Source organism: Rhinoderma darwinii, chromosome 3 (assembly GCF_050947455.1).
Source record: "Rhinoderma darwinii isolate aRhiDar2 chromosome 3, aRhiDar2.hap1, whole genome shotgun sequence".
Classification (NCBI taxonomy): domain Eukaryota; kingdom Metazoa; phylum Chordata; class Amphibia; order Anura; family Rhinodermatidae; genus Rhinoderma; species Rhinoderma darwinii.
In genome coordinates this window covers 131,636,254-131,654,337 of record NC_134689.1, presented here as the reverse complement: position 1 = coordinate 131,654,337, position 18,084 = coordinate 131,636,254, and positions in this window count along the sequence as shown.

The window sequence follows — 18,084 nt, the reverse complement described above, 5'->3', positions numbered from 1 at the left end:
TGTATATAGTGCTACACAGCAATTCCCCCCTTGTATATAGTGCTACAAAGCGCGCTTTCCCCTTCTATATAGTGTCACACTGTGCTTTCCCCCCTTGTATATAGTGCTACACAGTGCTCCCCTTGTAGTGTCACACAGCGCTTTCCCCCTTGTATATAGTGCTACACAGCGCTTTCCCCCTTGTATATAGTGCTACACAGCGCTTCCCTTTCCTTGTATTTAGTGCTACACAGCACCCCCTTGTATATAGTGTCATACAGTGCTTCCCCCTTGTATATAGTGCTACACAGCGCTTCCCCCCCTAAAAAAAAACTAATAAAATAAAAAATATTTTACTGTACCTTGCCCCGTTCCCGTGACGGACGGAGCGCTATACATCCTCCGGGCGGTACGCATGCGCAGACCAGCGTGATGCAGTGACGTCATCACGTCGGCCTGCGCAGGGAGTCTTCCCAGCGCCTTATGACAGCCAGTATGATACTGTGTAATCAATGCTGACAGGGTCAATTTTAACCCATTTGCACGACATATTGGGAATAGTTGTTTAATAGTATATATTTAGAAAAAAGGAGAGGAAACCTCCAGCTCACCAACTCATACATATATTTTTAGCCACCTTTTTCTTCCTTCCCCACACTTTTTTCCCATATCAGACTCCAATCCAAAACGCATTACTGATTGCCCAAAATAGCACAACATGAATTATAAGTAAATATGTACTAAGACACCTGTTGTAACTGCAGAATAGCTCATTAGAAATAAATATAGCATAAATACAACTTCTTCTATGAAAAAAGTTATCTAAGAGGTCACACCTCTCTGTTGTTTTTTATCTTTACTTACCAATCACGGCGGGACGCGTCGTATATTTGCAGCATAACACAGCCGATGCAAACTCCACCACTTCCTGTTTGCGTTCCAGAGGCCCCACGTGACCTGGAACGCAATCAGAGCACAGGTGTCTTACAGGACATATAAACCAACAGGGCCTCCCAGTTTAACTAACAATAGCCATGACTAAGGACGCATGAGACGTCTGAAACGCGTAGGCTCCCCTTTGGATCGATATCCCTCCCTGCACATCAGGATTTCAGCCTATTGATCCTTTTTAAATGACCAAATAAAACTTGGAAACAGTTTCCATTTTATCTACACTAGCGCTGGACCCAACTCGTTTTGTTCTTTGCTGTTTAATAGTATACTTTACTTCAGGAAGGGGTGAAACTTAAAGAGGCTCTGTCACCACATTATAAGTGGCCTATATTGTACATGATGTCGTTGGCGCTGTAATGTAGATTACAGCAGTGTTTTTTATTTAGAAAATGTAAAGGATCTGCCAGGCACAACTTCTGTGTATACGCCCATAGGTAATCAGTCTGCACCTGAGTCTATGTCTCTGAGACTGACTCCATCTTCCACCACTCAGGATGGCAGGCTTAGGAGTGGGAGAACCTATCGCAGCCTGGCCAGACGGAGCTAGCTCCCGCCCTCTGTCTATTTATACCTGCCTTTCCTGTTTCTCCTTTGCTTGTGATTCTTCTCGTGTGGTTTCCTGGCCCAGCTACAGCTTCTAATTATTTGATCCTGCTCCATACTGACCCTGGCTTACTGACTACTCTCCTGCTCTGCGTTTGGTACCTCGTGCACTCCTGGTTTGACTCGGCTCGTTCACCACTCTTGTTGCTCACGGTGTTGCCGTGGGCAACTGCCCCTTTCCCTTTGCTTTGTGTTCCCTTGTCTGTTTGTCTCGTGCACTTACAGAGCGTAGGGACCGCCGCCCAGTTGTACCCCGTCGCCTAGGGCGGGTCGTTGCAAGTAGGCAGGGACAGAGTGGCGGGTAGATTAGGGCTCACTTGTCCGTTTCTCTACCACCATCATTACATAATCACAAGCCCTATACCTAGTCTACCCTGCTCCCTGACACTACTATGGACCCCCTTGAGACCCTGGCCCAGCAAATGCAGGGTCTCTCCCTACAGGTCCAAGCCCTGGCTCAGAGGGTCAACCAGCCTGACGCTACCATGGTAGTGCCCCTCACCTCACCTCTTGAACCCCACCTCAAGTTGCCTGACCGGTTCTCAGGGGACCGGAGGACTTTTCTCTCCTTTCGGGAGAGTTGTAGGCTCTACTTTCGCTTAAAGCCTCATTCCTCAGGTTCTGAGAGCCAGCGGGTGGGTATAATTATGTCCCGGCTCCAGGAAGGGCCCCAAGAGTGGGCCTTCTCCTTGGCTCCTGACGCCCCTGAACTTTCCTCCGTTGATCGTTTCTTTTCTGCTCTCGGACTCATTTATGACGAGACTGACAGGACTGCCTTTGCCGAGAGTCAGCTGGTGACCTTACGTCAGGGTAAGAGACCTGTTGAGGAGTATTGTTCTGACTTTAGGAAGTGGTGCGTAGCTTCTCGGTGGAATGACCCTGCCTTAAGGTGCCAGTTTAGGTTGGGTCTGTCGAACGCCCTGAAAGACCTGCTAGTTAGCTATCCCTCTTCTGACTCCCTAGACCAGGTTATGGCTTTAGCGGTACGACTTGACCGACGTCTCAGGGAACGACAGCTTGAACGTTTTTGTGTTTTCCCCTCTGACTCCCCCATGTTGCCTCCCGAGGTCCCGTTGCTTCGCTCTTCCACGGAAGACTCGGAGGTACCTATGCAACTCGGGGCCTCCGTGTCCCCCGACAACGTAGAGAGTTCCGCAGGAAGAATGGTCTCTGCTTCTATTGTGGGGATGACAAGCATCAAGTGAACACCTGTCCTAGGCGTAAGAATAAGCAGCCGGAAAACTTCCGCGCCTAAGTGATCATCGGGGAGGTCACTTGGGCGCACAGGTATTTCCCGTACATATGAAACGTAATAAAATCTTGCTTCCCTTTCAGGTCTCTTTTGGTGGTAGGTCTGCTACCGGCAGTGCCTTCGTGGATTCAGGGTCTTCTGCTAATATCATGTCTGTGGAATTTGCTATGTCTCTAGCTATGCCTTTGATTGATTTGCATAAACCTGTCCCGGTAGTGGGTATCGACTCCACTCCTCTTGCTAATGGTTATTTTACACAGCATACCCCTGTTTTCGAACTCCTTGTTGGCTCCATGCATTTGGAGCAGTGCTCCGTACTGTTGATGCAGGGATTATCGTCCGATTTGGTTTTAGGCCTTCCCTGGTTGCAGTTGCATAATCCCACGTTTGACTGGAATACTGGGGAGCTTACCAAATGGGGTAATGAATGCTTGACGTCATGTTTTTCTGTTAATTCTATTTCTCCCCCTGAGGAGGTGAACACGCTACCTGAGTTTGTTCAGGACTTCGTTGATGTTTTCTCTAAGGAGGCCTCCGAAGTGTTACCTCCTCATAGAGAATACGATTGCGCTATCGAATTGGTACCTGGAGCTAAGCTTCCTAAGGGTAGGATATTTAATCTTTCTTGTCCCGAACGTGAAGCCATGAGAGAGTATATCCAGGAATGCCTGGCCAAGGGTTACATTCGCCCCTCTACTTCTCCGGTAGGTGCTGGCTTCTTCTTCATAGGGAAGAAGGATGGTGGTCTTAAGCCATGCATTGACTACCGTAACTTGAATAAGGTCACTGTAAGGAACCAGTATCCCCTTCCTTTGATTCCTGATCTCTTTAATCAGGTTCAGGGGGCCCAATGGTTCTCTAAGTTTGATCTAGGGGAGGTGTATAACCTTATCCGCATCAAAGAGGGGGATGAGTGGAAGACTGCGTTTAACACGCCCGAAGGTCATTTCGAATACCTCGTCATGCCCTTTGGGTTGTGTAATGCTCCTGCGGTCTTCCAGAGTTTCATAAATGAGATTTTGAGAGATTACCTGGGGGTATTTCTTGTAGTGTACCTTGATGACATACTGGTGTTTTCCAAGGACTGGTCCTCCCACATTGAGCATGTCAGGAAGGTGCTCCAGGTCCTTCGGGAAAACAAACTGTTTGCTAAAACCGAAAAATGTGTGTTTGGGGTACAGGAGATACCATTTTTGGGTCAAATCCCCACTCCTCATGAATTCCGCATGGACCCCGCCAAGGTCCAGGCTGTGGCGGAATGGGTCCAACCTGCCTCCCTGAAGGTGTTACAGTGTTTTTTGGGGTTCGCTAATTATTACAGGAGATTTATTGCTAACTTCTCGGTCATCGCTAAGCCTCTTACGGACCTCACTCGCAAAGGTGCTGTTCTCCTCCACTGGCCTCCTGAGGCTGTCCAGGCTTTTGAGGTCCTTAAGAAGTGCTTTATCTCGGCCCCGATGCTGGTTCAGCCCAACCAAATGGAGCCATTTATCGTGGAAGTTGACGCATCCGAGGTGGGAGTGGGGGCTGTCTTGTCCCAGGGTACCAGGTCCCTCACCCATCTCCGTCCCTGTGCATACTTCTCCAGGAAGTTTTCGCCCACTGAGAGTAACTATGATATTGGCAACCGCGAACTCTTAGCCATTAAATGGGCATTTGAAGAGTGGTGCCACTTCCTGGAGGGGGCTAGGCACCAGGTAACGGTCCTTACCGACCACAAGAATCTGGTTTTCCTAGAATCTGCCCGGAGTCTAAACCCGAGACAAGCTCGATGGGCGCTATTTTTTACCAGATTCAACTTTTTGGTTACCTATAGGGCTGGGTCTAAAAATATTAAGGCCGATGCACTGTCGCGTAGCTTCATGGCCAGTCCTCCTTCGGAGGAAGATCCTGCTTGTATTTTGCCTCCTGGTATAATCATTTCTTCTATTGATTCTGATTTAGTCTCTGAAATTGCGGCTGATCAAGGTTCAGCTCCCGGGAACCTTCCTGAGGACAAGCTGTTTGTTCCCCTGCAATACCGGCTAAGGATACTTAGGGAAAATCATGACTCCGCACTATCTGGTCATCCAGGCATCCTGGGTACCAAGCACCTCATTGCCAGAAACTATTGGTGGCCTGGGTTGCCTAAAGACGTTAAGGCCTACGTCGCCGCTTGTGAGGTTTGTGCTAGGTCCGAGACTCCCAGGTCCCGACCAGCGGGCTTACTACGTTCTTTGCCCATTCCCCAGAGACCTTGGACCCATATCTCCATGGATTTTATCACCGATTTGCCTCCATCTCAAGGCAAGTCGGTGGTGTGGGTGGTAGTAGACCGCTTCAGTAAGATGTGCCACTTTGTGCCCCTCAAGAAACTACCCAACGCCAAGACGTTAGCTACCTTGTTTGTCAAACACATCCTGTGTCTCCATGGGGTCCCTGTCAATATTGTTTCGGACAGAGGGGTACAATTTGTTTCATTGTTTTGGAGAGCCTTCTGTAAAAAGTTGGAGATTGATCTGTCCTTCTCCTCTGCCTTCGATCCTGAAACTAATGGCCAAACTGAGAGGACTAATCAATCTCTAGAACAATATTTAAGGTGTTTTATCTCTGACTGTCAATATGATTGGGTCTCATTCATTTTCCCTTAATAACCGGGTCAGTAACTCGTCAGGGGTCTCCCCCTTTTTCTGTAATTTTGGGTTTAATCCACGGTTCTCCTCCGTTTCACCTGGTAGTTCCAACAATCCCGAGGTAGAGGTCGTTCATCGGGAACTGTGCACAGTCTGGGCCCAGGTTCAGAAGAACCTAGAGGCGTCCCAGAGCGTACAAAAAACTCAGGCTGATAGAAGACGTTCTGCTAACCCCTTGTTTATGGTCGGGGATCTGGTGTGGTTATCGTCTAGGAACTTGCGCCTTAAGGTCCCGTCCAAGAAGTTTGCTCCCCGGTTTATTGGGCCGTATAAGGTCATTGAAGTCCTCAATCCTGTCTCCTTCCGACTGGAGTTGCCCCCATCTTTTCGAATACACGACGTGTTTCATGCCTCCCTCCTTAAACGCTGCTCCCCGTCCTTGGCTCCCTCGAGGAAACCTCCTGTTCCCGTTCTCACCCCTGAGGGGGTGGAATTCGAGGTGGCCAAGATTGTGGACAGCAAGATGGTCCAAGGCTCCCTCCAGTACCTGGTCCATTGGAGAGGATACGGGCCTGAGGAGAGGACTTGGGTACCCGCCCGGGATGTTCACGCTGGGGTATTGGTCAGGAAGTTCCACCTTCGTTTCCCCAATAAACCAGGTCCACTTAGAAAGGGTCCGGTGGCCCCTCATAAAAGGGGGGGTACTGTAAAGGATCTGCCAGGCACAACTTCTGTGTATACGCCCATAGGTAATCAGTCTGCACCTGAGTCTATGTCTCTGAGACTGACTCCATCTTCCACCACTAAGGATGGCAGGCTTAGGAGTGGGAGAACCTATCACAGCCTGGCCAGACGGAGCTAGCTCACGCCCTCTGTCTATTTATACCTGCCTTTCCTGTTCCTCCTTTGCTTGTGATTCTTCTCGTGTGGTTTCCTGGCCCAGCTACAGCTTCTAATTATTTGATCCTGCTCCAAACTGACCCTGGCTTACTGACTACTCTCCTGCTCTGCGTTTGGTACCTCGTGCACTCCTGGTTTGACTCGGCTCGTTCACCACTCTTGTTGCTCACGGTGTTGCCGTGGGCAACTGCCCCTTTCCCTTTGCTTTGTGTTCCCTTGTCTGTTTGTCTCGTGCACTTACTGAGCGTAGGGACCGCCGCCCAGTTGTACCCCGTCGCCTAGGGCGGGTCGTTGCAAGTAGGCAGGGACAGAGTGGCGGGTAGATTAGGGCTCACTTGTCCGTTTCCCTACCCCCATCATTACAGAAAAACAATCATTTTTGACGGAGTTATGACCTATACTAGCTTTATGCTAATGAGTTTCTCAATGGACAACTGGGCGTGTTTTACTATATGAGTGCGTTGTGCAGAGGAGTGTATGACGCTGACCAATTTAGCGTCATACACTTCTCTCCATTCATTTACACTGCAGATAGCGATATAGCTATATCGCTATGTGCAGTCACATAAACACACTATAACGCTACTCCTGTGTCATGACAATGAATATACATTAGCTCCAGCCAAGACGTGATGTGTATACAGAATCCTGACCACTTCTGTAGCGTCTCTGTGAGTTACAGCATAGCAGGCGTAGTCTCGCAAGATTACACTGTAAGCTGTCATTCACAGCGAGATCTCGCTGTGCTGTGCTGTAAATCACAGAGACGCTACAGAAGTGGTCAGGAGAATGAATAGACATCACGTCCTGGCTGGAGGTCATGTATATTCATTATCAGGACACTGCAGAAATGTTAATGTGTGTGTATGAGGCTGCAGATAACGATATAGCTATATCGCTATCTGCAGAGTAAATGAATGGAGAGAAGTGTATGACGCTGATTGGTCACCGATTGGTCAGCGTCATACACTTCTCTCCACAACGCCCACTTGGTCATATAGTAAAACACGCCCAGTTGTCCATTGAGAAACTCATTAGCATAAAGCTAATATAGGTCATAACTCCGTCAAAAGTGATTGTTTTTCTAAATAAAAAACATTGCTGTAATCTACATTACAGCGCCGATCACATCATGTAAAATATAGGCCACTTATAATGTGGTGACAGAGCCTCTTTAAGTGAGTCCACCACCTTTTATACATGTCAAAGAATATAATAATGGCATATTAATTTACTCCTGATGAAATTACAGTGTTGTACGTAAAGTGGAGTTGTTTTTATAATAAACAATACTACACTATTAGACGAGAGTATCTCTCTGTATATATTTTATACAGACAAATAACTGCAACTTTGGGATTTGCGCTGGTACACTTTTATTGATAAAACAGACTACTATTGTCCAACAGACTCTCAGAATTGCGGGAGACCTACCTGCCCTTCTGGGAGTCCAGGAGGTCTTACTTTTTTTGGGAGATTTAGGCCTCATGCACATGACCGTAGCCCTGTGCACGGCCGTGATTTTCGAGTCGGCCGGCAGCGGACTGTCAGCCACTAGCCGCCCGCAAATCTCGGGCCATGCACATGGCCTCGGCCATTATTTTCAATGAGCCTGGACGCAGAACACGGCTGTAATAAGGCATGTCCATTCTTTCTGCAGTCCAGGTCGTGTGCATGGCCCCATAGAAATAAATGGGGCCGCAATTCTCACGTGGATTTTCGGGGGAATTGCTGCCGCAAAAGCACGTTAGTGTGCATGAGGCCTTACAAATAATTTGTGTGGGTTGGCAAGTATGCAGTGGCGTAACTACCGCTATAGCAGCCGTAGCAGCTGCTACGGGGCCCGCAGCATGAGGGGGCCCGTGCCACCCGCCGGCACGGGCCCCCCCATGGCCGGAGGCTCCGCTAGCAGCCGAGATGGCTACTTCAGCGCGACGCCACTGAAGGGGTTGTTCCTACAAAAGACATGCATCCCATATTCACAGGATAGGGGATACATGTGAGATCGCTGGGACGCCCAGCGATAAGGAGAACGGGGGACCAAAAGTCCCCTGAAGTTCTCCATGACAAATCTCGAACTTCCGGGGCTGACTGCAGCTCCAGAGAAATGAATTGTGCACTGGTCGCGCTTGTGCGCATGCGTGACCAGCGCACCTTTCATTTTTATTGAACTGCGCAGACTCCGGAAGTCCGAGGTTAGTAATGGAGAACTTGGGGGGACTTTCGGTCCCCCGTTCTCCTTATCGCTGCCAGCGATCACACATGTATCCCCTATCCTGTGGATAGGGGATACATCTCATTTGTAGGACAAACTGTAGGCTGTTTTTTTTTTTTGGGGGGGGGGGGGCTCTATGGCTTTATCTACACAGAAGGGTCTGTATGGCGTTATCTACAGGGGGGTCTGTATGGCGTTATATACAGGGGGTTCTGTATGGTGTTATCTACAGGGGGGGTCTGTATGGTGTTATCTACAGGGGGGGGGGGTCTGTATGGGGTTATAGTCAAAAGTTTGCTATGGGGCCAAGTCTTTCCTAGTTACGCCCCTGCAAGTATGAATGAAATGCAGTGCCTAAAAACTGAACTAAGCTAAGCAAGGTAAATCTAGATGAACTCTGTGTTTTGTTGTTGTTTTTAACAAAGCAATAATATACACTACCGTTCAAAAGTTTGGGGTCACCCAGACAATTTTGTGTTTTCCATGAAAACTCACACTTATACTTATCAAATGAGTTGCAAAATGACTAGAAAATATAGCCAAGACATTGACAAGGTTATAAATAATGATTTTTATTTCAAATAATAATTTTCTCCTTCAAACTTTGCTTTCGTCAAAGAATGCTCCATTTGCAGCAATTACAGCATTGCAGACCTTTGGCATTCTAGCTGTTAATTTGCTGAGGTAATTGGGAGAAATTTCACGCCATGCTTCCAGAAGACCCTCCCACAAGTTGGATTGGCTTGATGGGCACTTCTTGCATACCATACGGTCAAGCTGCTCCCACAACAGCTCTATGGGGTTGAGATCTGGTGACTGCGCTGGCCACTCCATTACAGATAGAATACCAGCTGCCTGCTTCTTCCCTAAATAGTTCTTGCATAATTTGGAGGTGTGCTTTGGGTCATTGTCCTGTTGTAGGATGAAATTGGCTCCAATCAAGCGCTGTCCACAGGGTATGGCATTGTGTTGCAAAATGGAGTGATAGCCTTCCTTATTCAAAATCCCTTTTACCTTGTACAAATCTCCGACTTTACCAGCACCAAAGCAACCCCAGACCATCACATTACCTCCACCATGCTTGACAGATGGCGTCAGGCACTCTTCCAGCATCTTTTCAGTTGTTCTGCATCTCACAAATGTTCTTCTCTGTGATCCAAACACCTCTAACTTCGATTCGTCTGTCCATAACACTGTTTTCCAATCTTCCTCTGTCCAATGTCTGTGTGCTTTTGCGCATAGTAATCTTTTCCTTTTATTAGCCAGTCTCAGATATGGCTTTTTCTTTGCCACTCTGCCCTGAAGGCCAGCATCCCGGAGTCGCCGCTTCACTGTAGACGTTGACACTGGCGTTTTGCGGGTACTATTTAATGAAGCTGCCAGTTGAGGACCTGTGAGGCGTCTATTTCTCAAACTAGAGACTCTAATGTACTTGTCTTGTTGCTCAGTTGTGCAGCGGGGCCTCCCACTTCTCTTTCTACTCTGGTTAGAGCCTGTTTGTGCTGTCCTCTGAAGGGAGTAGTACACACCGTTGTAGGAAATCTTCAGTTTCTCTGCAATTTCTCGCATGGAATAGCCTTCATTTCTAAGAACAAGAATAGACTGTCGAGTTTCACATGAAAGCTCTCTTTTTCTAGCCATTTTGAGAGTTTAATCAAACCCACAAATGTAATGCTCCAGATTCTCAACTAGCTCAAAGGAAGGTCAGTTTTATAGCTCCTCTAAACAGCAAAACTGTTTACAGCGGTGCTAACATAATTGCACAAGGGTTTTCAAGCGTTTTCTATTCATCCATTAGCCTTATAACACAGTTAGCAAACACAATGTACCATTAGAACACTGGAGTAATGGTTGCTGAAAATGGGCCTCTATACACCTATGTAGATATTGCATTAAAAACCAGATGTTTGCAGCTAGAATAGTCATTTAGCACATTAACAATGTATAGAGTGTATTTCTGATTAATTTAATGTTATCTTCATTGAAAAAAACAGTGCTTTTCTTGCAAAAATAAGGAAATTTCTAAGTGACCCTAAACTTTTGAACGGTAGTGTAAGTATAGCAAAGGACACGTGGGTGGAACTCTTTAATGTTAGCTTAACTTTTCTCAGCCAATAGGCAAACATACTAAAAGGGTTAGTGAAATTCAGGAGCCAAACTTATTGCTAAAACAACAAGTAAGTGTCCATAAGTATGTTTCATATTTCCTCATATATACATTGCTTACACAGTCCAGTAGTGTCGTTCATCATGGTGTTTGTTCTTATGTGTATACTTATTGTACTATATTTTAGTATGAAATACTTTTAAAATAATTTTTAAGCCCATATGTTTTCAAATTGGCTGATCCAAGGCAAGCTGACAACTGTGTGCCCCACGTATCTGTGAAACATTACTATTGCATTCAGCCATGAAAGGGTTCAGAACAGAATGAGAAATGAAAAATTTCCTCTAATGAAATTTTTTGGAAGCTGTTTATGTTTGAACTTTCCTCCGTCATCCGGTAGAAACTTCCGCATCCTTTTCCTGTGTCCCTCCAAAGATTTTCACAATAGAGAACCAGAAATGCTACACAGTCTTTACCCCACCTTTCTCCTTCCTGCATGGATATCCTTTCCATAGAGACTCTGATAGAACACAGCCCCATGTTCTTGTCTACTATCTGGCAAGGAACAGAAATATAAACCTAGATCTCACCCACTTTACCCTGCATAGTCATTCTGTATAGTAGTTCTGAGTCCCAATATGTGCTGCATTTTGTGATATCATCATTGTCTGTTGTTGTGTCACTAGAAAGGCCTTCATTGAAGAACTGAGATTTTATTGTATGCCACTAAATAATTGAAATGCATTCATGAAAAGATGGCAATGGGAGCAAGATTCTGTAACAAAAATGACAGGAATATTTTATAGGATAAGCAAAAATTGTCAAAAGCTCAGAAAATCTAGAGTTTATTGTAAATAAAGTTTAAATATTGCACCGGGTAAGTCAATGAATGGAACATTCTTTTTTACATCCACAGGCTGAAAACCCAAACAAGGCTGCACAAGCAGCCCCAGCTTCATAATGATCATGGATACATCACATGTGTATTATGGACACTGGACACAAGTCTCCTATCAGTACCATAGCCAAAGAGTGGCTTCATAAACATTGTACCAGCCAAACAGTTTCCACATAGTCCGTGCCATTCAGAGGGTGAACTCAAACACATTGCAACTATTAAGTGAAGAGCTGAAAAGAGCAGTAAGATCAATTTAGTTGAGTTCCGAATGAAAAGCAGGTACAAATGAGAAATAAGAGCAGTGTATGAAGACAATTCTCAGGGGGAACAAATCACAATACCAAAACCCTTTTTTAAATTTCATGCAGAAATTTTTTAAGGTCCAAACAAGATGTAAAAATGATCAGCCATCTTTGTTAAGGGGGAGGTGCAAAATATCACCCTCTGGTGGTCAAGTGTAGGGACACAGCATAACATTTTTAAAAGGAAAATAGCAGCCACTAGTGGTCAGTATTAGGAAAGACCCCATAAAAGAATCCTGACACCATCATAATGATTTGTTAATTTTTTTATTAAATTATATTTTTTTTACTATTTCCACTCCATTTAATTTGCTATTTACAATTAATCATGATGATGATAAAGATTTGTGTTGTTATAATTATAATAGACCAGCATACTGGATCTTAAATATTACTAGTGGCCCTCATGAAAACTGTTAGTACAAAAAGTGTCAGTGTTGTTCATAGCAGTAAATCAAATCACTACGTTTATTTTCTAACCTGTATTGGAAGAATGAAAGCTAGAATTTGACTGGTTGCTATGGACAAAACTTGAACAGATTTTTTATATAATGGTTTTTATACATGAGGGCCACTGTTTCCCTTTTTGCCTAAATGATGTAAGTAATTAGTACTCAATAAATATAATCTACTGCATTATATAACCTCTAAGTTTATAGTGTTGTTTTTTTGTATCTGAAAAGTCCTTCATATAGGTGTACTCTTCATTGAACCATTAAATCCTAATGGACACCTTTGCACAGTTTTTATTTTTTGTTCAATTGTTTGTTATCTGTCTTTTTGTTATTTTGTTCAATTGCTTCCTAAATGCATAATTAAGCAACTTTCTAAATAGTCTTCAATAATAAAAAAAAAACATCTACTTGCTGCTGTACAGTCTGTGCAACTCTTTTACATAGCTGTTGTCCTGGAAATTCTGACATAGAACCGACAGCACACTGCTCTTGTCTAGATTTCCCTTTCTGCTCTCCCCTTCCCTTCTCTAATTATTAGAGACAGCAGCAGTGAGGAAGAGGAGGTTGTACATGGCAGATCAGAGTGGGAAGAGGGGGGGCAAACATCCAAGTCTCCAGGGAGGGCAGATCACAAAGGCTGTCAGTATTAGAGGGTACATATCGAGGAAAGCTCACACGGCAGTCTGTAGGGCGAGAGGGAGAGATCATAGAGGCTATGTAGCATCCATTCAGGGGAAGGAAGTAGGCGGACAGTCGTGGGGGGTTACATACTCCTCAGCATCGTTGTCTCTTAGCACAAGGGAGAAGAACATGGGTGAAGCTGTGCTGATACATGAGAGCTAGTTAAGACAGCAGCATTCTAGATTTACAGAACTATCATCCAGAACATAAGCCATACCGCTTGGACCGGCACGTCATCATTGGCATCTTTTAAACAAAACAACATGTACGCCCATTGTAATACTGCAAGAAGGTATGCCAAATTCTTAAATCCGCTCTAATATCCGCCGTCATACTAATAAAATGAGCCGGTGATGTGACCACTGCTGTCGTCAGGGATAGACTTGTCTCAGTTGCATTTTCTTTACCGACAAAGCTGAGACTAACAGTAAACGCAGTTTTTCAATCTTATCTGCGGGCAAACGAAAAACCATAGACAGTGAGTCGATCTCTATACCTAAAAAGGAAAGAACAGTAATAGGGCCTTCGGTTTTCTCCTCCGAAAGGGGGACCCCAAAACGTCGGGCCAAATAACAAAAAGAGTCCAACAAAAATTGGCAACGAGCCAACTCTGGTGAACCGCCAAAGAAAAAAATCGTCCAAGTAATGCGTCACAGACGAAGAACAGGTCTCGTTCCGCAGAACCCACTCAAGAAAGAAACTAAAAACCTCAAAGTAAAAACATGATATGGAGCACCCCATAGGTAGGCACATGTCGTAGTAAAACTGGCCTTCGAACTGGCAACCCAGTAGATGGAAACAATCTGCATGAACCGGCAACAGCCGGAACGCCGACTCCACGTCAGATTTTTGCCATAAGGGGAACGCTGGCCAGCGCGACAAACTAGCTCCACCGCCCGATTAAAAGAAACGTAAGAAACAGCAACAAAATCTTTGCTAATCCCGTCGTTAACCGAACGACCTTTCGGATATGAAAGGTGATGTATGAGCCGAACTTTACCCACTTCCTTTTTAGGGATTACACCGAGGGGAGAAACCCGAAGGTTAGAGAAAGGTAAAATGGAAAAAGGGCACATCATGCAACCCAGGGAAGCCTCCTTTGTACCTCCTTCTCCTTGATAGCGGATGGAAACTCCCGAGCGGATTTAAGATTACATGAAAACATTGGCTCAGGGCTGTAAACAAATGGGATGAAAAAACAAAACATAAAACCGGTTCTAATTAGAATGGCTTCCCCCATCCTGGGGTACCGCTCTAGCCATGGCAGCATCTCGTTGACGCGAACCGGGGTCCTCGACCCTACCAGTATGCGGAGGCCGGGGGCCGCGGGAACATGGCGCGTGCAGTGGACTGCAGAATGTCTGCCCTTACAGTTGGAACACTCATCCTTGAATTTACAGGTTCCGTAGAACTTGCAGTGTACTTCGTTGAAGAGCCAGCAAGATCCCGACCGGCGGATTGCAGTACCCCCAACCCCAGGAGAGGAACCAGTGTAGGCAGCGGAGGAGAGGGCGGCGGACTGAAAGGGCCGTTGCAACATCATAAGTTGCAACCATACATCAGTCGCCTTAGTATCCCACCCAATTTCGGGTCGCTGTGACATGCACCTCCTAAACTCCTCATCATACTGCCACCACGCCGACCCGCCGAGCATCATATAAGCACCGAAAATTGTATCTAAGTTACAAACGGTCGAAACGACTTTTCAGGAAATTTCAGTGAAATGATACAACCCAGAACTGTGAATGCCTGAACCCAGTTATTAAAGGTTCTCGCAACTCTAGGCTTCGTCTGAACCCCCCTCTCAAAATGCCGATCCTTATCAATAGTTCCCGAATCCACCGACACCGGGGACCAGATATCAACATATTCGATCTTAGAAATCTTGACCCTGGTATCATCAGATAAGGGAGCGCCGAGGGGATCTATACCAAAAAATAGGTATCTCTAAAGGTGGGCAGCACAGGCAGAGACATAGAAGTGGACGCCACAACCAGAGACTTCCATACTAACAGCGTGGCCACGGATTCAACTTGGGCCATCAGGGCACCCGCCAGTAGAGATATAACAGCATATAACAAATATGCATCAACTATCAGTACACCAAGCCCGAAGGCAATGAGACTCACCCTATCCAGAAGCTAAAGCGGCGCCCGATGTCGGGGGATGATAAAGAGATGGCCCAGGCGCTGCCACTGGTATAACGGCAACTGTTGATGCATTCGCCTGAGATGTCCTGGAGGATCTACAGGAACGCCTTGATTTTTTCATGGCCACGTAATGAAGTGCCACGGTCTGAGGATCGAGCGCGTTACTTCCTAGATGAGGCCTCCGAGGAACTACGTGGCGAAGATGACCTCCTACGCCTAGAGTGACGACGTAGAGAGCGATGCGATCCGTGATGCAGAGGATCGCCTGTGGCGCAAACGAGACCGACGAGTACTGACCCCTCGCGTGAGTGCACCGATGGTGAGTCAGAGGCGTCAGAGGCCTGGACATAAGCTGGGCCCAGATCCTTGTACATAAACACTGGCGCCATAGATGCCGAGGAAGCCACGGGCCTAAATGAAGGTTGCACTTGTTCACTAGAGAACAAATCATCTCCACTGTCACACAGGGAGAGTGGAGGGTCATCCTCTAGAGGAGGTGGGGATAAATTGTGCCAAGTAGGGTCCACAGTGTTATGTGGACCTCCATCTAAAGGCACCACAGCCGTAGTAGTCAGCACAGGCCTAGCCCAGTAAGCTGGGGGGAGTGGGCCCCCCCCCCCCCAGGGTAACTCCACCAGGCTAGTGGCAGTAAAAGCCATGGTTGTGGCTGTAGTAATGGCCGCGCTCCGCATGGTCACTGGGCCGGGGCTAGCGCGACCCAGGCCGGAGGGAGCTTGCAGCCCAAGTGAAGGGTGGATCATCCCCTGCATAATCGCCTTCGACGGTGGGCGTGCATGCCCGGACTGAGCCGGTGGGGGAGGTGCAAAGGCAGAGGATGCGACTACCAGCTCAATGTGTCCTAAGGACGCGGAACGCTGACTCACCGGAGACGAAGGTGAGAACGTTGAGTGGACCTCCGTATGGGAGTAACAGCAGCTGGCAGGCTAGTCTCATTTAAAAGAGACTGCAGCCAAACAGAACCTTCATCACGCAGGAGCAGCCTGATGAATTCTTCCATCTCTTGCCGTTCCATGGTAAGACATGTTATGACCAAAAGAGGGAGAAACAGCGGGCGTTACTGAATAGCCTCCCTTCTAAATCTCCTTGGCCAATAGCTCTACGGCTGAAGCCAAATGCCATTGGCTGGGTCCTGAGCACCTTCCTAATAACATTCCCTAACCAAGCCAATATAATTTTAACCCCTTAAAGCTGCCACAGTCTATACGCCTGTGGGCCTACAAGACAGTTAATGTAAGTGAGTTATACACCGTGTTCCAAATTATTATGCACATTGGATTTAAGTGTCATAAACATTTAATTATTAGTTTTTCAATTAAACTCATGGATGGTATTGTGTCTTAGGGCTCTTTGGATCATTGTAATCAATCTCAGACACCTGTGATAATTAGTTTGCCAGGTGTGCCCAATCAAAGGAAAACTACTTAAGAAGGACGTTCCACATTATTAAGCAGGCCACAGGTTTCAAGCCATATGGGAAAGAAAAAGGATCTCTCTGCTGCCGAAAAGCATGAAATAGTGCAATACCTTGGACAAGGTATGAAAACATTGGATATTTCATGAAAACTTAAGCGTGATCATCGTACTGTGAAAAGATTTGTGGCTGATTCAGAGCACAGACGGGTTCGTTCAGATAAAGGCATAATGAGGAAGGTTTCTGCCAGCCAAATTAATAGGATTAGGAGGGCAGCTGCTAAAATGCCATTGCCAAGCAGCAAACAGGTATTTGAAGCCGCTGGTGCCTCTGGGGTCCCGCGAACCTCAAGGTGTAGGATCCTCTAGAGGTTTGAAAGTGTGCATAAAGCTATTATTCAGCCACCCCTAAACAATGCTCACAACCAGAAACGGTTGCAGTGGGCTCAGAAATACATGAAGACTAATTTTCAAACCGTGTTGTTTACTGATGAGTGCCGTGCAACCCTGGATGGTCCAGATGGATGGAGTAGTGGCTAATTGGTGAATGGCCACCATGTCCCAACAAGGCTGCGACGTCAGCAAGGAGGTGGCGGAGCCATGTTTTCGGCTGGAATAATGGGGAGAGAGCTGGTAGGCCCCTTTAGGGTCCCTGACGGTGTGAAAATGACCTCTGCAAAGTACATAGAGTTTATGACTGACCACTTTCTTCCGTGGTACAAAAAGAAGAACCGTGCCTTCCGTAGCAAAATTATCTTCATGCATGACAATGCACTATCTCATGCTGCAAAGAATACCTCTGTGTCATTGGCTGCTATGGGCATAAAAAGGAGAGAAACTCATGGTGTGGCCCCCATGTTCCCCTGACCTCAACCCTATTGAGAACCTTTGGAGCATCCTCAAGCAAAATATCTATGAGGGTGGGAGGCAGTTCACATCAAAACAGAAGCTCTGGAAGCTTATTCGGACATCCTGCAAAGATATTCAAGCAGAAACTGTCCAAATACTTACAAATTCAATGGATGCAAGAATTGTGATATCAAAGAAGGGGTTAACATGTAACTTGGCCTGCTAAGCTTTTGATTTCTGTAAATATGACCTCCTGATGCTGCAAATTCAACAAATTACCATTTTAGTTCTCTTTACAACCTTTAAAATGTTTTGATCTCTGTTGTGCATAATAATTTGAAACAGTGCATTTTGAGTTTTTTACTTCTAAAAAAAATCTGTTATCATTAGGAGATTTGTTCAATAAAATTCGCATTATACTGTAACAGTTGATGGCTTGACGATTATACTGACTGTCATTTGCATCGACTATTTAGGAAAATTAGCGAAAAATAACATTTGCATAATAATTTGGAACGCGGTGTAGTTTCAGTTTACTATTCAGTCCGAGTGGATGAAGGGATTTCAAAGTATATATCCACATGCTTTCTTTTTGAAGCAGTAAACGGTCCTTACTACCACCTCTGTTGTCCCTTGGAAGTTGATAGCAAGCCATAAAGGAGAGACCAACAGGTGACTGTCCATGAAATTCTTTAA